Source organism: Ambystoma mexicanum, chromosome 11 (genome assembly GCF_040938575.1).
Source record: "Ambystoma mexicanum isolate Mex_15411 chromosome 11, UKY_AmexF1_1, whole genome shotgun sequence".
NCBI lineage: Eukaryota > Metazoa > Chordata > Amphibia > Caudata > Ambystomatidae > Ambystoma > Ambystoma mexicanum.
In genome coordinates this window covers 1,079,636,656-1,079,652,545 of record NC_090934.1, presented here as the reverse complement: position 1 = coordinate 1,079,652,545, position 15,890 = coordinate 1,079,636,656, and the positions used below count along the sequence as shown (strand labels likewise).

At 50.9% G+C, this 15,890-nt stretch overlaps 1 protein-coding gene and 1 non-coding gene across 2 annotated transcripts in view; both read right to left on the bottom strand.

Moving 5' to 3' along the window:
- FBXO22 (F-box protein 22) overlaps window positions 1-15,890 on the bottom strand; it is a 533,135-nt gene that overhangs the window by 261,170 nt on the left and 256,075 nt on the right. The window lies entirely within an intron of this gene.
- LOC138505320 (U1 spliceosomal RNA) lies at window positions 11,799-11,961 on the bottom strand. Its single transcript, XR_011280131.1, has one exon. It is a non-coding gene; the product is annotated as a U1 spliceosomal RNA (small nuclear RNA).

Here is a 15,890-nt window from a genome sequence, read left to right as displayed (position 1 = left end):
ACTTAAGGTGGTCCGACTCCGGTCAGAGGGGCAGGGAGGGCATTCCAGAGGGAAGCACCTGCAGAAGAGAGCGATCTACCACCCCCCACTCTGTGCCTAGAGAAGCGCCTGACTCTCAGAGAGGTAGCTGAGCTAAGGGCTCTAGGAGGAAGGTATTTCGGAAGAGAGATGGCTGTAGTGCAGGCCCCAGCCCCAAAAAAATCTGGACCATGCAGAGGGTCTTGAACTTGATCCTTGCAGCCACCAGGAGCCAGAAGAGATTGCAGGGCTGGAGAGATCGGGTCCTTGGACTTGAGGCCAAGGATAAATCTTGCAGTCCTGTTCTGGATCAGTTGCAGGGGGGCGAGGAGTAGAGGTTGGCAAATTGTGAAAGAGGCTGTTGCAGTAATCCAGCCTGGAGAGAAACAGGGCTCTGACGATATTGATCTTCTGGGGGAACGTGAAGGAAAGGTATAATACCTCTCAGGAGGTGCAGCTGGAAGTAGGCCTTTTTGGCAAAGTCTGTGATGTGAGGAGAGGGTGGAGTCGAAGATGACGCCAAGGTTTTTTCCTTTACAGGAAGGTGAGGGTAGAGGGCCCAAGGAGGGTGGCCAGAGTGAGAGGGAAAGCGGGAGCAGGCGTCCCAATGAAAAGGATGTCATCTTACTGGCATTAAGGCAAAGAAAGCTGGAGGCGCACCAATCCCGAATCGCTGAGAGACAATCAGGAATGAACAAGGGAGGAGAGGGGGCTGAGGGAAGCCTGAAAGAGAGCCGCGTGTCATCCGCATAACACTGACAGTTATAAGAGAAGGTGGAGGTCAGGTGGGTCTAAGGGGCCAGATAGGCATTGAAGAGCCAGGGTGAGAGGGTAGAGCACTGGGGACACCACATGTGGAGAGAAAGGACCCAAGTTGGACCTGGGTTGGACAGTCCAGGAGGAAGGACGTCAGCCACACCAGGGACTGATATGTGATGCTCAGGTTCACACAGAGTCTGTTGATCAGGGTAGCATGATTGGCTGTGTTGAAAGCAGAGGATAGGTCAACGAGGATGAGGACAGAGGGAGAGCTAGAGTCAAGGTTAGAGAGCAGATCTTCACAGGTGTTCAGGAGAGCAATTTCTGTGCCTTTGGCTACTCTGAAGCCAGACTGATGGTCATGTAGGCGAGTCAATAGATTCAGTGTGGAGGGTTAGCTGGGAGATGGCCAGCTTTTCCAGTAGTTTGTCCAGGAAAGGAGTGATAGAAATCGGGCAATAGTTTGCCGGACATGTAGGATTGGTAGAAGGCTTTTATGGGAGGTGGTGCATAAGGGAGTGCTTGAGGGGAGAGGGGAAGAATCCAGTAGCAAAAGAGTGATTGCATAAATCGGCCAAGGCTGTAGCGAGGGTGGCAATGTGGTCCTTGATGGTTCTGGAGGAGAAGTGGAGCACCTGTTTGGACAACACTTTCATAGATCAGACTTGTCTAGAGACGTTGTCAGAGCGAAGGAGGAAAAAGGAAGAGGAGAGGATGAGGTGGCCCAAGGGGGCCAGAGAAGGGAGAGGAAAAGGAGGACATGATGACCAGAGTTTTAGTGGTGAACTGAGAGGCCACAGACGTACAGAGGGCCTGGGAGGGGAACAGGAGAGGTGGAGACTGCAGGAGGATTGGCCAGTTCATTGCAGATTTTAAAGATTTTGGCCATGTTGTTAGAGGCCGCAGAGACGCAGGTTTGGATATGGACCCTCTTCTTGGAGAGGACAGAGTCTGTATTGCCTTTGGAGCAGGCGGCAGGCCAGTTTGTCAGAGGATGCGTCGGAAGCCCTATATTTCCTGTCAGTAACCCTGCACTTACGTTTCATGGCGGCGAGGCCGGAGTCGTACCAAGAGTTGCACTTGCAGGTAGGCTTCAGACAGATTCTCATGACAGGGGCAAGGATGTCCAGAGTTTTGGAGATGGAAAGATGCAGGTTAGAGAGGGCTGTGTCAGAGTGCATGTCAGCTGCAGGAGAAGAAGCAGAGAAAGTAGAGGCAAAGGCGCCCACTGACCGTGAAGGAAGGTAGCAGTGCTGGGGTAGATTTTGCTTGAGGGGCAAGAAGTTTGTTAACAGGAGAGGAGAAAGTGGTCAGTCTAAGAGAGAGGAGTGGTGAGAGGGGGATATCAGAGGAGATGAGACCATCCAAGTTGTGTCCAACTCAGTATGTCAGACCAGAGGGTAAAATGGAAAGGGAGAAAGGGTCACATAGGTTGCAGAAAAGCCCAGAGTAGGGAGTAGAAGCATCCAGGTGGATGTAGAGGTCTCGGAGGAGTAGATGTTGAGCAGTAAAGGCAAGGAGAGGAGAGGTCGGCCCATTCTGAGAGGAAGAGGGTGACCTGGCCAGGTAGCCTGTAGATGGTGGCCAGTCAGAGAGGCTGGGAAATAGAGAGCCTGCAGACTAGGAATTCAAAGGCAGAGTAGGCCTGCATAGGAATGACAGAAGCAGTGACCCATTCCGGAAAGATCAGGGCCAATCCACCTGTGTTCTTGGCTCAGAGAGGGTCTTGTAGCCCTCAGGGAAGACTGTCAAAACCTGTGACAGAGCTGGCCGTGAACAATCTCTCCATGAGACGGAGGACAACCATGTCAAGGTCTTCAAGTAGGTGGCAGATGTCTGAGGAATGTTTGACAGCAGAGCGCGAGTTAAGAGTAGCTACGTGAAGCGGGTTGCCACATCTAAAAGACTTTCGGGATGGGGTGCAGGAGTGGGGTACACCCACCGGAGGCAGTAGAAGGGCCTGAGAGTGGGCAGAGGCAGAAGATTAAGGTGGCATAGGGGCCAGAGAGGCGGAGGAGGTGGTGCCAGAGAGGCAGCAGAGGAGGAAGGAGGTGGCAGAGGAGACGGAGAGGTGTATGCAGTGGCTGAAGAAGGGCTGAATTAATGAGATGCGGGAAACATCTAGCAAGGAGGAGTTTGGGCCGAGTGCCCTGGACCATGACAGTGCCATTTAGATAGACACTGATGTGGTCCTGGCGGATTGGAAGGGTGCCAAGAGGACCTCCCACCAGGTGCCACCATTAATGGGAGAAGAGGGGAGAGGAGAGAGAACAGAGACCATATAAGGGATCAATAAGACTGTAGAAGTAACAACAAAAAGGATGTCTGCTAGAGTCTGTATGGAAGAAGCGCTGATGTGGGTATAACAGCGATAGGGAGGCCATGTTGGAGACCAGGATATCCTTCTTGAACGTTTTCTATCCAGACTCCGTTAGAGGGATAGGAGATAGAATAGCAGTTTGAGAATATGGGAAGGATTGAGAGCGCAATAGAGGGGCTGAGTGAGGGAGGAAAAGAAGCACAGCCCACAGGTGAGCACCACAGGAAGCACCAGTGGGGGAGGGTTTGCACAGAGAGAGGAACACACCACAGGGGAACGCAGGAGCAGTGTGGAAGGAAGACAGGGGAGGGTACAGCACACTTCAAAAACAACTAGATTTGACTTTCCTAAAGAGGGAAAAGGGCCTAGTTTGGAACACAACAGCAATGCAAACATGCGACTTTCAAAGGGGGATGAGAGATGGCTAAACAATACAGTTAACTGAGATGCTTACTGGTGATGCGATAAGTGAAATAGGAGTAATTAGAGGGATGGGTCAGTTTAGTGGGGTGCAGCGATTGCGGTGGGTCGGGGGGGCAGCATTTTGGAAGTCGCAGCAGGTTGACTGCTGCAGGCTTCTTGCTTCCCCCGGCTGAAACCGGCAGACACCATCTGGAGCTGCTTGAAGGGCCGTCCTTAGCCGGAGGGGGCTGCAATGGGCAGGGGCTGCCCTGGATGCCAGACAAAAAGGGAAATCAGTAGCCAATGAGAGTTTGGGGGCGGGACACAGGAGGGAGAGCAACACAGAACACGTCAAACAGAAAGGCAGGCACACAACGAGGGATGAACGAGAAAATCAAAATTACAAAATCAGCCCATAAGATCTTAGGATGCCCTCACCTCAGCACCCACAGTGAAATGACACGGCAAAGGCAACCAGCGCAGGACTAGGTCCTCGCTCGAGGCACAATTAAGTCAGCCAATAGGGGACAGGGCGGGGCACAGGAGCGAAAGCAACACAGAACACTCACGGCAAACAGAAAGGAAGGCACACACAATGAGGGATGAACGAGGGAGACATGCATTACTCACCGTAATAGCATTTCTGATGATTGTATCTGCTTAGATTCATATGCTGTGTATATAGTCCGACATCCAGTGGTAAAAGCAGAGTATTGCATCTTGTCTTTCGGGGGCCGAAAGGGGACGTGGGTATAGGCGTGTCTGTAACACTATCCCCATCGTGAGGTGTAGTGTGCCCAAAATCCCTCACACGCTGAGGTCCCTCCGATTGTATTTTTTCTGCCAAGAGGGAGCCCAAGGCTATTGTGAGTAAGTACATGAAGAGAGAAAGTAATAAGACGTCTATGTTCCTTCCACCCCGAGCGGGGCAGTAGGGAGGGCGCATATGAATCCAAGCAGATACAATCATCAGAAATGCTATTACGTGAGTAATGCATGTCTTCTGATGCTTGTTAATCTGCTTAGAATCACATGCTGTTCATAGACTAGAGAGCAGTACCCGGAGGAGGAGGTGGCTTTTGAGAAGGAACAGTAGTGAAAAGATGTCTTAATACTGCTTGCCCCACCTGAGAATCAGATCTAGAATGTGTTTCTAGGCAACAGTGTTTTGTAAAAGGTGTGTACAGAACTCCAGGTTGACGCTTTGCAAATGGACTCAAGGGGAACATTTGCAATGAAAGCTATGGAAGACCCAGTGCCTCGAGTAGAGTGTGCTCTAGGCTTGAAGGGCAGTTCTCTCTTAGCAAGAGTATAGCAAAGTGTGATGAATTTGACAATCCACCTGGAGATAGCTGATTTAGAGACAGGATCCCCTTCTCTACCAGCAGCCACTGAAACGAAAAACTGGGTTGTCTTCCTCAGTGGTTTCGTTCTTTCCAGGTAAAACATGACTGCCCTGCACACATCTAGTGTGTGCAGGCTTGTTTCTGCCATGCTAGTGGGATTCTGGAAGAAAGTGAGTAGCTCAATTGATTGCTTCACATGGAACTTTGGAATGCTTTTAGGTGCAAACCTGGGATGAGGGCGCAGAACCACCTTATCCCTGTGGACTGTAACAAAAGGGTCTAGGACTGAGAGGGCCTGTAGTTCGCTAACCCTTCTAATAGAAGTGATAGCTACTAGGAAGGCCGTTTTATAAGTAAGATCTTTTAGACTTGCTTTATGCATTGGCTCAAAGGGAGATCCAATGAGCCTGGTTAAAACCACATTTAGGTCCCATCCAGGAGCTGGGTGAGAAATCGGGGGGGGTGGAGGGGGGAGGGAGAGGGTGAATCTAAGCCCCTTCCATAAAAGCCTTAATAACGGGTATCTGCCTCCAGAACACCTTCTGTTGTGACGTAGTGTAGGCTGAGAGAACAGCTAGATGGCCCTTTAGAGAATTAAAAACCAGGCCTGTGTCAAACAAATGAGTTGGGTACAACACAATGTGTGTAGGCGAGCAGTCAATGGGATTGACGCCCTTAGTATTACACCAGATGACAAAGTGTTTCCATTTACTGGAATAGCAATAATGAATGTTAGGTTTTCTAGCTTCCCCGAGTATGTCCATGCATCTCTGAGGGAGCTGAAGGTGTCCAAACTATGACCTCAGGAGCCAGGCCGCTAGGTTCAGAGTTTGCGAGCATGGGTGTAGCATCTCCCTCCCCCACCCCCGTCCTGGGTCAATATGTTGTACGGGCAGGGTAGTCTCACAGGGGTGAGGGGAAGAGGGACATTTCCATTAGATGAGCGAACCAAGGTTGGTGGGCCCACATGGGGGCCACCAATATCATGGTGACCGGTTCTTGGTGCATCTTGTGAACCATCTTGTTGAGTAGGGCACTTGGGGGAAAGTGTAAACAAATTTCACTGACCATGCTATCCAGAGTCTGTTACCCTTGGAGTGGTTCTGGGGATACCTGGAGGCGTAATCTTGGCATTGGGTGTTCTGAGTTGTGAACAGGTCGATCTCTGGGAAGCCCCATTCTGCAAAGACTTTGAAGACAATTTCTTCGTGTAGACGCCATTCATATTCTAAGGGCAGTGGGAAATCTCTGCTGAGCACGTCCGCTAAAGATTGAGTTCTCCTGGAACGTGTTGGGACAGCAGGAACATCTTGTGTTTGAGAGCCCACATTCAAATATTCTGGGACAGCTTGGATAGCCCTGGAGAGTGTGTGCCCCCCTGACTGTCAGGACCAGAACAGTTTTCCCCCTGTAGCTGAGTCTCAAAGGTCTTCAGTGCTTTGAATACCGCTAATAGCTCCAAAAGATTTATATGGTTGGATGCTACTTGAGGGGACCACACTTCATGCGCTGTCTGCTGAAGCAGGTAAGCCCCCCCATCCTGTGAGAGATGAGTGTCATGAGTGGCTTCTACTGCAGGGGTGGTGAAGGTCATCCCCTTCAAGAGGTTTTCCCTCGACCACCACTGCAGAGAGAACAAGAGCTGGCGAGACAACTACCAGATCTTCCCATTGTCCGCTGGCCTGACACCACTGGCTGTTGAGCCGTGAGGCGAAGCCGAGTCCGCGCATTTAAGGGCAGCGCTTAAGGGCTTCATCCTGTCTTTTCCTGTCCTTTCCGTGGACTTGCCTGCAGCCTACCCTCCTGGTCATCCCGCGCTCATTGCAACCCCTAAACGAAGGGTCACTGCGCAAAGGTAAGATGTGCACGAACCTACCCTTTCCCCTCCTTGTTCCATGTCTACATCTCTATAATATCCCCTATGGTCTATCTCCCCCTCCTCCATCTACCACTTGTATCATTCCGAAAAACCCAGCACCAAAGTGAATTTGACTATGCAGCATCACTTGTGCTGCACCAACGTGACTTTCACCGCCCTCCACCTCTTGACTCTTTGCTACCGAATCCTCTCCTCCTGCCAATGGACCCGACCCTCAGTGCCCCAACAAACATTCTCGATATTGGCACATGTTTTTGCACGCCTTTCAACCTTCTGTGAACCTATCATCAACAGTCTCTAATTCCACTTCGGCGGAATCTTGGAACTCAACACTGTTAAATACTGTAGGAAGTTTTTTATGCGCTTTTTATTATTCTATGCCGCACATCTGCCCTTCAGACATTGGTGGGAATTACACGTATTTCATGCATGTTTCACCCATTCCTCTAATCAGACGCACGGCAAAGGTTTTGTCCATTATCTATGCATGATTCCACCGTTTGCATTTACTGTTTTGACTTACTGTGAACTGCTACTTCTGTGCGACATGTGTCAGCTATAACTCGTGCCATGTACACCACTTCTGATCCATCTGCATCTTATCCCCCCCCCCCCACTGCCCCCATTTTGCCTTACTCCCACTCCCCGCTGGTCGTCTTGCCACCTCTTCTCATCTCACCCCTGTAAGTGTGTCAGCTGCCCGCCATTGCCGAGACTTGGTCCACGCTACTGCCTGGCAATGCCAAACATATGTCTACGGCATGCACCTGCCACCCCACCATACGTGACCATCCGCCCTCTGTTCCGTGTAGACTCTACTCACGCTTTCTTGGGGTGCTTGCCTCCTTTGTTCTCTGTGCTGTGTACCACAAACCCACCCTCTACTTCTACCCACTCTACTTCCTACTCTCACTTGCCTGCATCTCCCCCTCCGCTGGGGACCTGGACACACTCTCGAGGCCTTCCCCTCCTAGAACTTCCTCCTATCATCTGTTACTTGACTTTTGATAGTAGCTTGTCTGTCTCCCCTCCATCCCCCTCGCCTGCTTTTTAAATTTATCTCTGATAAATTTGCTCAGTAGCGTGTCCTGTTCTTCTCCGCTCCCACTCATATCCCACCGTGCCCCCCCTCCACCACATCAATTGTCGTCAGACATAGTAATATTACTGCTTGCTTTGTTTATCCCTATTTTCCATTACCTCTTGCCTTACCGGTTTTTCTTGCACTGTCAGAAATGTCGACAGGCCTATTACGATAGTTATTTTTCACATTCTGTATTGCTTCAAGGACTTTTAACTGAATGTACTGTATTTTCCCATGTCCCCTCCCTCCTTGAAGCATTTTGAAACACTTTGTGTATAGGCGCTATATAAATAAACAATCATATCATATGAATCTTGCCTCGGATGCATGCGCAGCCGCGCGTGGGAAACTAAGTATATGCATGACGCCATCATACCTAGCAAGTGCATGGCCTTGTGTACCGTCACTTCCCAACTGGCTACATATTGAGGGATCTGAAAAAGCATGTTTTGAACCCTCTCGTTGGAGGGGAAGACGAGACAGTCCTTTGTTGGAACAGCCCATAGAAATTGCTTGGCTTGGCTCTAAGCTGGATTTCTTCTCATTGAAGGAGAATCCCAAACCAAATAGGAGTTCTAATGTCTTCTGAGTATTCCCTGAGCATGTTTCGTAAGAGTCCCCTGTTATGAGCCAGTCGTCGAGGTAAGGGTAAACAGGGATGGATAGTCTGCGCGGGTGTGCTTTCTGCCACTGCCAGGACCTTCGTAAACACCCTTATCACAGAGGCAATGCCGAAGGGGAATACTTTGAATTGATAGTGCTTGTCCTCCATCACGAGTCTTGGGTATTTTCTGTGCGCTGGCAACATTGAAATATGAAAGTATGCATCTTTCTTTTCCAATGTTGCCATGTAATCCCCCTGTTTCAACAGTGGGATTACTTCCTGTAGGGTTACCACAAGAAATTTTTGAGGTTTGACAAATTTATTTGCTGGGCGCAAGTCTAACACAGGGCGCATGGCGAGGTCCTTTTTGGGTACAAGGAAGTACACTGAATAAATACCCTTGTTTACCTGAAGAATCAGGACGGCTTCTATGGCATCCTTTCCCAGAAGTGCCTCTACTTCTTGTATTAGGATTCGCAGATGGTCTGGCGTCAGGCGTCGTGCTCTGGGTGGTCTGAATGGTTGGGGGGGGGGGGGGGGGGGGTCAGGCGCGAATTCCACACAGTAGCCGCGGGCGACTGTTTTTAGAACCCACTTGTCTCATGCAATCCCCTCCCATACCGAAAGGAAAGATGGTAAGCGCCCCCCGACCGGGGTGACATGGGAGGGGCCCTAGATGCGTAGCTCATTTTTGACCAGAGGCTGTGGCTCCCCTGGAGTTGGGGCCTCTGCCTTTCCCATGCCTCTAGGTGGATAGTTGACGGGGGTGCTGGACGCTTGTCCCGAGTTCCAGTTGTTAACCGTGTTGTACATGTATTGGGCGGAACGGGATTGGCCTCGAAAGGACCGACGGGAACCGCTTCCCCTCTGGGGGGAGTGTTTTTGTGTAATTTGCTGCAGGGACTTAAGAGTTTCGTGTTCTTTTTTGGCAGTCTCCAGAGCATCGTCGACTGCTTTACCAAAGAGATTCGACTCCTTGATAGGTTTGGTAATAAGAGCAGCTTAGGTCTCCGGCTTAAAGCCTGTGTTTCGGATCCAAACGTGCCGTTTAAGCAGAGTGCCCTGAGCTAGGGATCTCCCTGCCGTTTCTGCGGTATCCAGAGTGTTTAATAAATTTTGGTTGAGCTGCCTGCCTCAGCCACGATGGCGAGTAATTTGGTTCTTGCGGGTTCTGGTACCTCCTGGAGGCCTTCTGTAGAAGGTTCCATTGTGCATCGGCATAACTGGTAAGCAACGTAGTATTGTTTGCTATGCGCGTGGTAAAAGCAGCTGCCGTGGTAAAATGCTTACCCAAGGCATACAATCTTTTTGACTCCTTATCGGGAGGTTCCTCTCCCGTAGCAAGGGGTACTCCCGCCTGTTTCCGGATGGTGGTAACCACTAGGGAATCGGGGGTGGCGTGGCTCTTAATATATTGAGGGTCAGTAGGCGACGGCCGAAATAATTTCTCCACCCTTGGATTTACTGCCCTGGTGTGACCAGAGATGGAGCCAATCTCCTTTTCATGGAATTTAGGAGAGGAACGGCTTGACTGGAGGGGGGTTTTTCTTTAAGAATGTCCTCCATGAAATCTTGTTCAGGTATGGCCTCTTGAGTGGCGATCTGAAAATGATCGGCTGCCTCCCTTAAAGTGGCATTAAAAGCCATCTGATTGTCTACTGGTGAAGCCTGGCGGGACGGGGTGGAGGGAGGGGAGTCCAAACATAGGACATCTGTGTCCTGATCATGAGTAGGGAGCGCCCATGGCTCCGTCTCAACCTGATGAGTGTCCTCCCAGTTGTCCGTGGCATCTGCCTGGTCATCTGCAGGTTAATCCTGTAGGAAGGTAGTATCTTCTTCCTCGTCATAGATGTCTTGATATATGTGTCCATCTGAATTTCATCTTCAGGGTGGATAGAAGTTAAAAGTTTCTGAGAAGGTTCTACATTTCCAGGAAATCTTAAAGTTGACACAGAGAGAGGATCCTCCCGAGGTCTCTTGGGGGTAGGGTGCTCTGAAAGCGGAAAATCCTCTCCAAGCGGTCCATACACCCTTCGGATTTTTCCCTGGTCCATTTAGACCAGGCTTGTCCAACCTTTTTGAATGTGGGGCCGAAGCAAAGTCAACAACCTCACCCAAAGCAGTATATTAAAAAGCGATATTGTGTGACCTTTGACACAATAGCATCACAGGCAGTGATAGCCATGCAGTCCCAATTTTTTTTCAAATATGGGGTTGAAATGGTGCATTTTACAGCAGAAAAGGTGACTAAAAAGCCATAAATTTACAATCAGTTCGAAAGGGGAACATGAAAATTCGGCATCAGGTAATATCGGCACCATAAATATCGCCGTACATATGGTCATCGGGAACAGCCATAGGCGATATTTTTGGTGGGGATAATTTATGGGGTAAATGGATGGGGGTTGCGGGGGTGTCCCCCGCTCCCTTTTAAAATATATGGGGGTTGCAGGGGTGTCCCCCGCAGGTTCCATGGGGTAATATCGCCATAAAAATATGGCGAAATGTTTGTACGCCGATATTTTTGCGACAGAATTTTCGGTTCCATGTGATAATATTGTGTCATCAACAGCAGAAAATAACCTTTACAACACAACACATTTTAATGCTCAATGTGTCCACAGTGTAAGACAGCACTGTCACTGATGTAACACATTGGCCCTCATTACAACCCTGGCGTTGGAACATGGCGCTAATAGCACCATGGTCCAGGCCGGTAACTTACCGACTCCGCCATGGCGGAATGGGGAATTACCGCCCCATTCCGAGGTTGGCGGGGCGGTAATTCCCCATGCCGCCATTGCCCTTCCCCATTCTCATTTTTGCCCCATAGGGCTCAATGGAAATGGGGAAGGCGCTAATTACGGTGCCGCAAATTGCGGCACCGTACTTAGCACCAAGGTCCCTTTGCGGGTTGGATTTTAACGCCTGCAAAAAGCAGGCGTTAAAATTGCCAACCCGCAAAGGGACCTCATAATCAGGCGTTAAGGGGTTAACGGCACCGCCACCTTTTGCGGCGCTGTTAACCCCTTAACGCCAGGGTTGTAATGAGGGCCATTGTCATGCTGGTTGTACCCAAAATATGCCCGCTGTAGCAACATGTCTATGCTGGCTGTTCCCAATTTAGGCCAGCATTGTCCTGTACAAAGCATGATTGATGCTGCTTGAGCATGTGCAGTGTGCCCAATACATATGGCAGCTTATCTCTGTAATACACATTACTTCTGTGGTGATGAAAGAAGCATAATTCAATTCAACAGATAAAATGTGGAAAAGCGATCAACCAAAGGTTAACCTAATTGAAGAAACGCAATGTGAGCACAATCTTAAAGTATGCAACTTAGCAGGCCTAGTGCACACTTTACCTTTTCTTTCACCAATAAATCAGGGGGAGAGTGCAAACGCAGTCCACCCACTAACAGAAATAATGCAGTCGTGTATCCCGCATTTGGAAACATAGCAGGGGTCAGCAAATCTGATGTGCAATGGGTAAGCCTCACCGTGGGAGATCTGCCCTTGAGATCAGATTCTCCCATGCCAGCTAAGTATGAGTTGCATGCAAGAGGGCAGGGGTTGGGTCAGTTCTGGGAAGCCCCGCTAAGCGAGGGTGAGAAGGCAGGCCCTGACCCAGCCCCAACCCCCCCAGCCCCCGGGAGCTCTGAGCATCTGCAGAGCTGCCTGTCCCGCGTGTAGGGGGAAGCTCCAGCAGGCAGAACCCAGCAGAAGAGCAGATTGTAGCGCAGTTCCTTTCTCCCATCAGGCCCTACTCAGCCCGAGATTTGTATAAATATGAGGATGGCTCGAGCAGGCCTGTTTCAGTCTGCCCACTAGCCTGTCGGCCCCACACGGGCCCATGGCCCTCCTGAGCGGGGCTGCTCAGCGCTGGCCCCATTGACACCATCATAATCATCCTGGACCTCGACGCTCCACCACCCCTGAATCTCAGAGTTCTGCTCAATGACAATGCTGAAGCTTTGACATCTTTGCCGTAACCATATGCCGTGTTTTGTCAGCTGAGCCTGCACAGCGCCAAAGGCAAGTATTTCCTTGTCCGGGCCCAGAGGTCACAGTCTTCCAGTGCCATCCACTTGGCACGGTCTACTGTTCCCAGCGTTTTCTACCCGCAAATCAGCACCACTGCCAAACAGAACTCCATCATAGGGGCCCATCGCAGCTGGTCTCCGACTTGACCCCAGCCCAGCGCAAAGGCACCCATGCTTCTGGTCTGATGCTGAAAAGCCTGGATCTGCTGAGATCCGAAAGACAAGAGTTAAGGTATTTTGGGAACATAGTACTATTGTTTTTTGTGTTGCAACTGTATCAGCTCACACCTCTCCTGAAGGGTATAGGCTGCCCTCAGACTGCGCTACCAAAAGAGTGAAAATAAGTTATACCTGTTGGTCTTGCCCGTTTCACTTTTATGATTGGGATCACTGCTGCATGGGTATTAAGTGTGTTATAAATAACCTATCATATCAGATCATATCATAGATCACAGATCAAGATCATAAGCAACTTCCAGAAACCTTGGCAGGTGGTCCACTGAGGCCCATTTGCAGGTTGCAGTGTGTTATTGGGGCACTACTAGGGTAACATATTGTGCTGTACATGTGGTATTCGCCATGCTTTGATACCCCCACTGGCCACATCTATAATGTCCAATGTACTTGGTATAATCCATGGACATTTTCATCAATCCGCACTGTGCTTAGAGGTAAACGTAAGTGAGCTCCCGCTGTTGTTCGTTGTCTTGAGACGAGGAAAAAAAGCACTGCAAAGGTTACGTTTCTCAACTGATAAAGGTTAATCTTCGGTGACATTCGCAATTCAAAAGAACGATTTTTGGGGCAGACAGGCTGTGTCGCCGTAACCCCTGCTAAACATATGTCCAGAGATGACAAACTTTGAAAGTAACTCCGCACAATGGCCCTCTGAGCAGCGGCCCACGGCTAATGAGGGGTTCAGGAATCCACTGTGCTGCCGACGCCAAGAGAAGCTCCTGCACAGCACCTGTCCACATAATCCTTCGCCCGGGCCAGCACTCTCTTCTCCTCACCTCACCACCTCCTCCCTTCATCTCGGATCGCCTTTTGCCCCTCGGAGCACCATGCAAGAGAGGAAGGGGCATGTCTGGGCCAGAGCCCGTTCCTCTCTTGCATGGTGGGTCCTACTTGCATGAAATGGGATATTAAATGCAAAGTAATTGCTACCATATTAATCCCATTTGTTCATAGTTTGTGGGAGTACTGTGCAATTGTACGGACCCACGCTCAATGAAAATGAATGGTATTCCCGAGGTAACCCTCACTATGCCGCGATACAAATTAGTCTCTCCTTCCTCCATCATCAAGTCCCAAGATCTTCTTGACAAATTTATTTATTTCTGCAATGTTTGTCGGATATCCGACAAACATTGCATAAATAAATAAACGTTTCGTGGCCGAGGACTGTAACTACCTCTATTGACCCCATGGGGTCACCATAGGGGGGCGTGGTCGGCGCACATGGTGTAAGGACAAGACTTGCCAGCGCTCCTGCTACGGACCGAATGGTTCGACAAGTTCTCAACGAACAATCATGAAATTAATAGCACCACAGAAAGGAACCGATTTCCAACACTCGGTGTTGTTTTCATGAAAATTCGGACTAACAGAACAGGCGGTTGGAGAAAGCAAAGTGGAGCCCCCCCGACCCGCAAGATGGCGGCGCCCGAGGCTCTGCTGTAGACCGCAGCTATGCGGAGCAGGCAGCCCGCGGGGAAAGGGAGCGCAGGCAGCTACCCTCAAACTCACCCAATAAGGGCTCCCTGAGAAGCACCCACGACCACCGAAGGACACATCCTGTGACCCTGCCCCACGGGCCGAACCAGAGACGGTTTCGGCGGGCACGAAGCCGCCAGCCGCGAGGAACGGACACCGCCCTTCGGGACCCCTGCTGACGAGGCGTGGAGGGAGAGCCGTGCTGCAAACGCCCGGAGCGGGCTGGAAGAAGAAACCCGCCGGGACGACAGGCCTGACGGACCTGCAGAAGAGGCGGATCGACCTCCAGGGACCGCAGAAGGTACAGCTGGAGACCGAAGAGGACTGCAGCCCAACACAGAACGGTGAGCCTGGGAACGGCTGCATCCTGCTAGGAAACGAGGAGGTCAGTAGAGCGACGGAACGGAGGGGCCCGGGCGTAATCCAGAGAGCCCGGAGGGGCACTGCAACAACGCAGCAGCGTACAGGCAGAAGGTAGGCCCCACACGAGGATTAACCCTTATGTTGCATGAACTCCGGCAGCCCGCGCCCTAAACCACAAGAACATGGCCACCATCCAACGGACGGCCCAGCAACACTAGCGCTGCGACGGCCTGGAAGTAGGAAGGCACAGGCACCATACCTACCACCTGGGAATGGGAGGAAAGCGGCACCGTAGGGAGCAAGACACTGAGAAAATCAAACCTCTTCAGAGGGCTCTGGGCCCAGAAGGTCAGCGCACCCCAGGCCCACAGTAGTAAAGGCTGAGACAGCCAGGGGCTGAAGCCATGACTGTCCAGCTACAGAAAGCAATTGCAGCTGCCGCCAATCCGGAATAACACTGCTCTGGGCACGCACAATAGTGTGGAGAAGCCACACACTTCAGCGGCCAATAACACAATGGCCACCTGATCCCGAAGCGATAGCTGTTGAAATTGCAGCCAGCGGACGGGCGAGCACCACCGACACGAGGTAGCAAATTGAATGCCCAGAGACCGGAGATGTCACCTCCCCCCCCCGAGGGCAAAGCGAAAACTGCAACAATGGACTCCTACACAACGGTTAGACCCAAACAGCAGGAAGCAAGGACTGCAGAGGAGCTACCGACCCAGGAAGAACCACCTACGAACACGCAAGTACTGCAGGCCACAGCAGCGTTACGCACCTCTATTGAAACTAGAATAGATGAAGTAAAATCGGACATGCAGTTGATAAGGCAGGATGCCCGCAATCACACCGAGAGAGTGACCACAGCGGAGGCTGTCCTACACGACAATGTAGAAAGCACGACGGATCTCAAACCTAAGGTCTAGGACCTGGAGGCGAGGTCGGAGGATGCGGAAGGGCAAGCCCGCCGCAACAACATTCGAATCTTGGGGGTCCCGGAGGGAATGGAGGGCCCGGACCAAACAGAATTTATTGAGACAATGCAACAACAGGAAATTTGGGCCGGCAACCAGACCCAGGGATTCTCGATAGAACGAGCCCACAGATCTCTGCAAAAAAGACCTCCCCCGGGCTCGCACCCACACCCAATGATCGCAAAAGTCCTAAATTTCCGCGACAGAGAGACAATACTGCGATTCACGAGAGAAGGAGGGGAAATCAAGAGACAGGATGCTAAGATAGTCTGGATACATGACTACACTCCCATAGTGCAAAGGGCAAGGAACTCATTCATCCCGGTGAAAGCAAGACTACGAGAACTCAACCTCAAGTACATGCTAATGTACCCGTCGC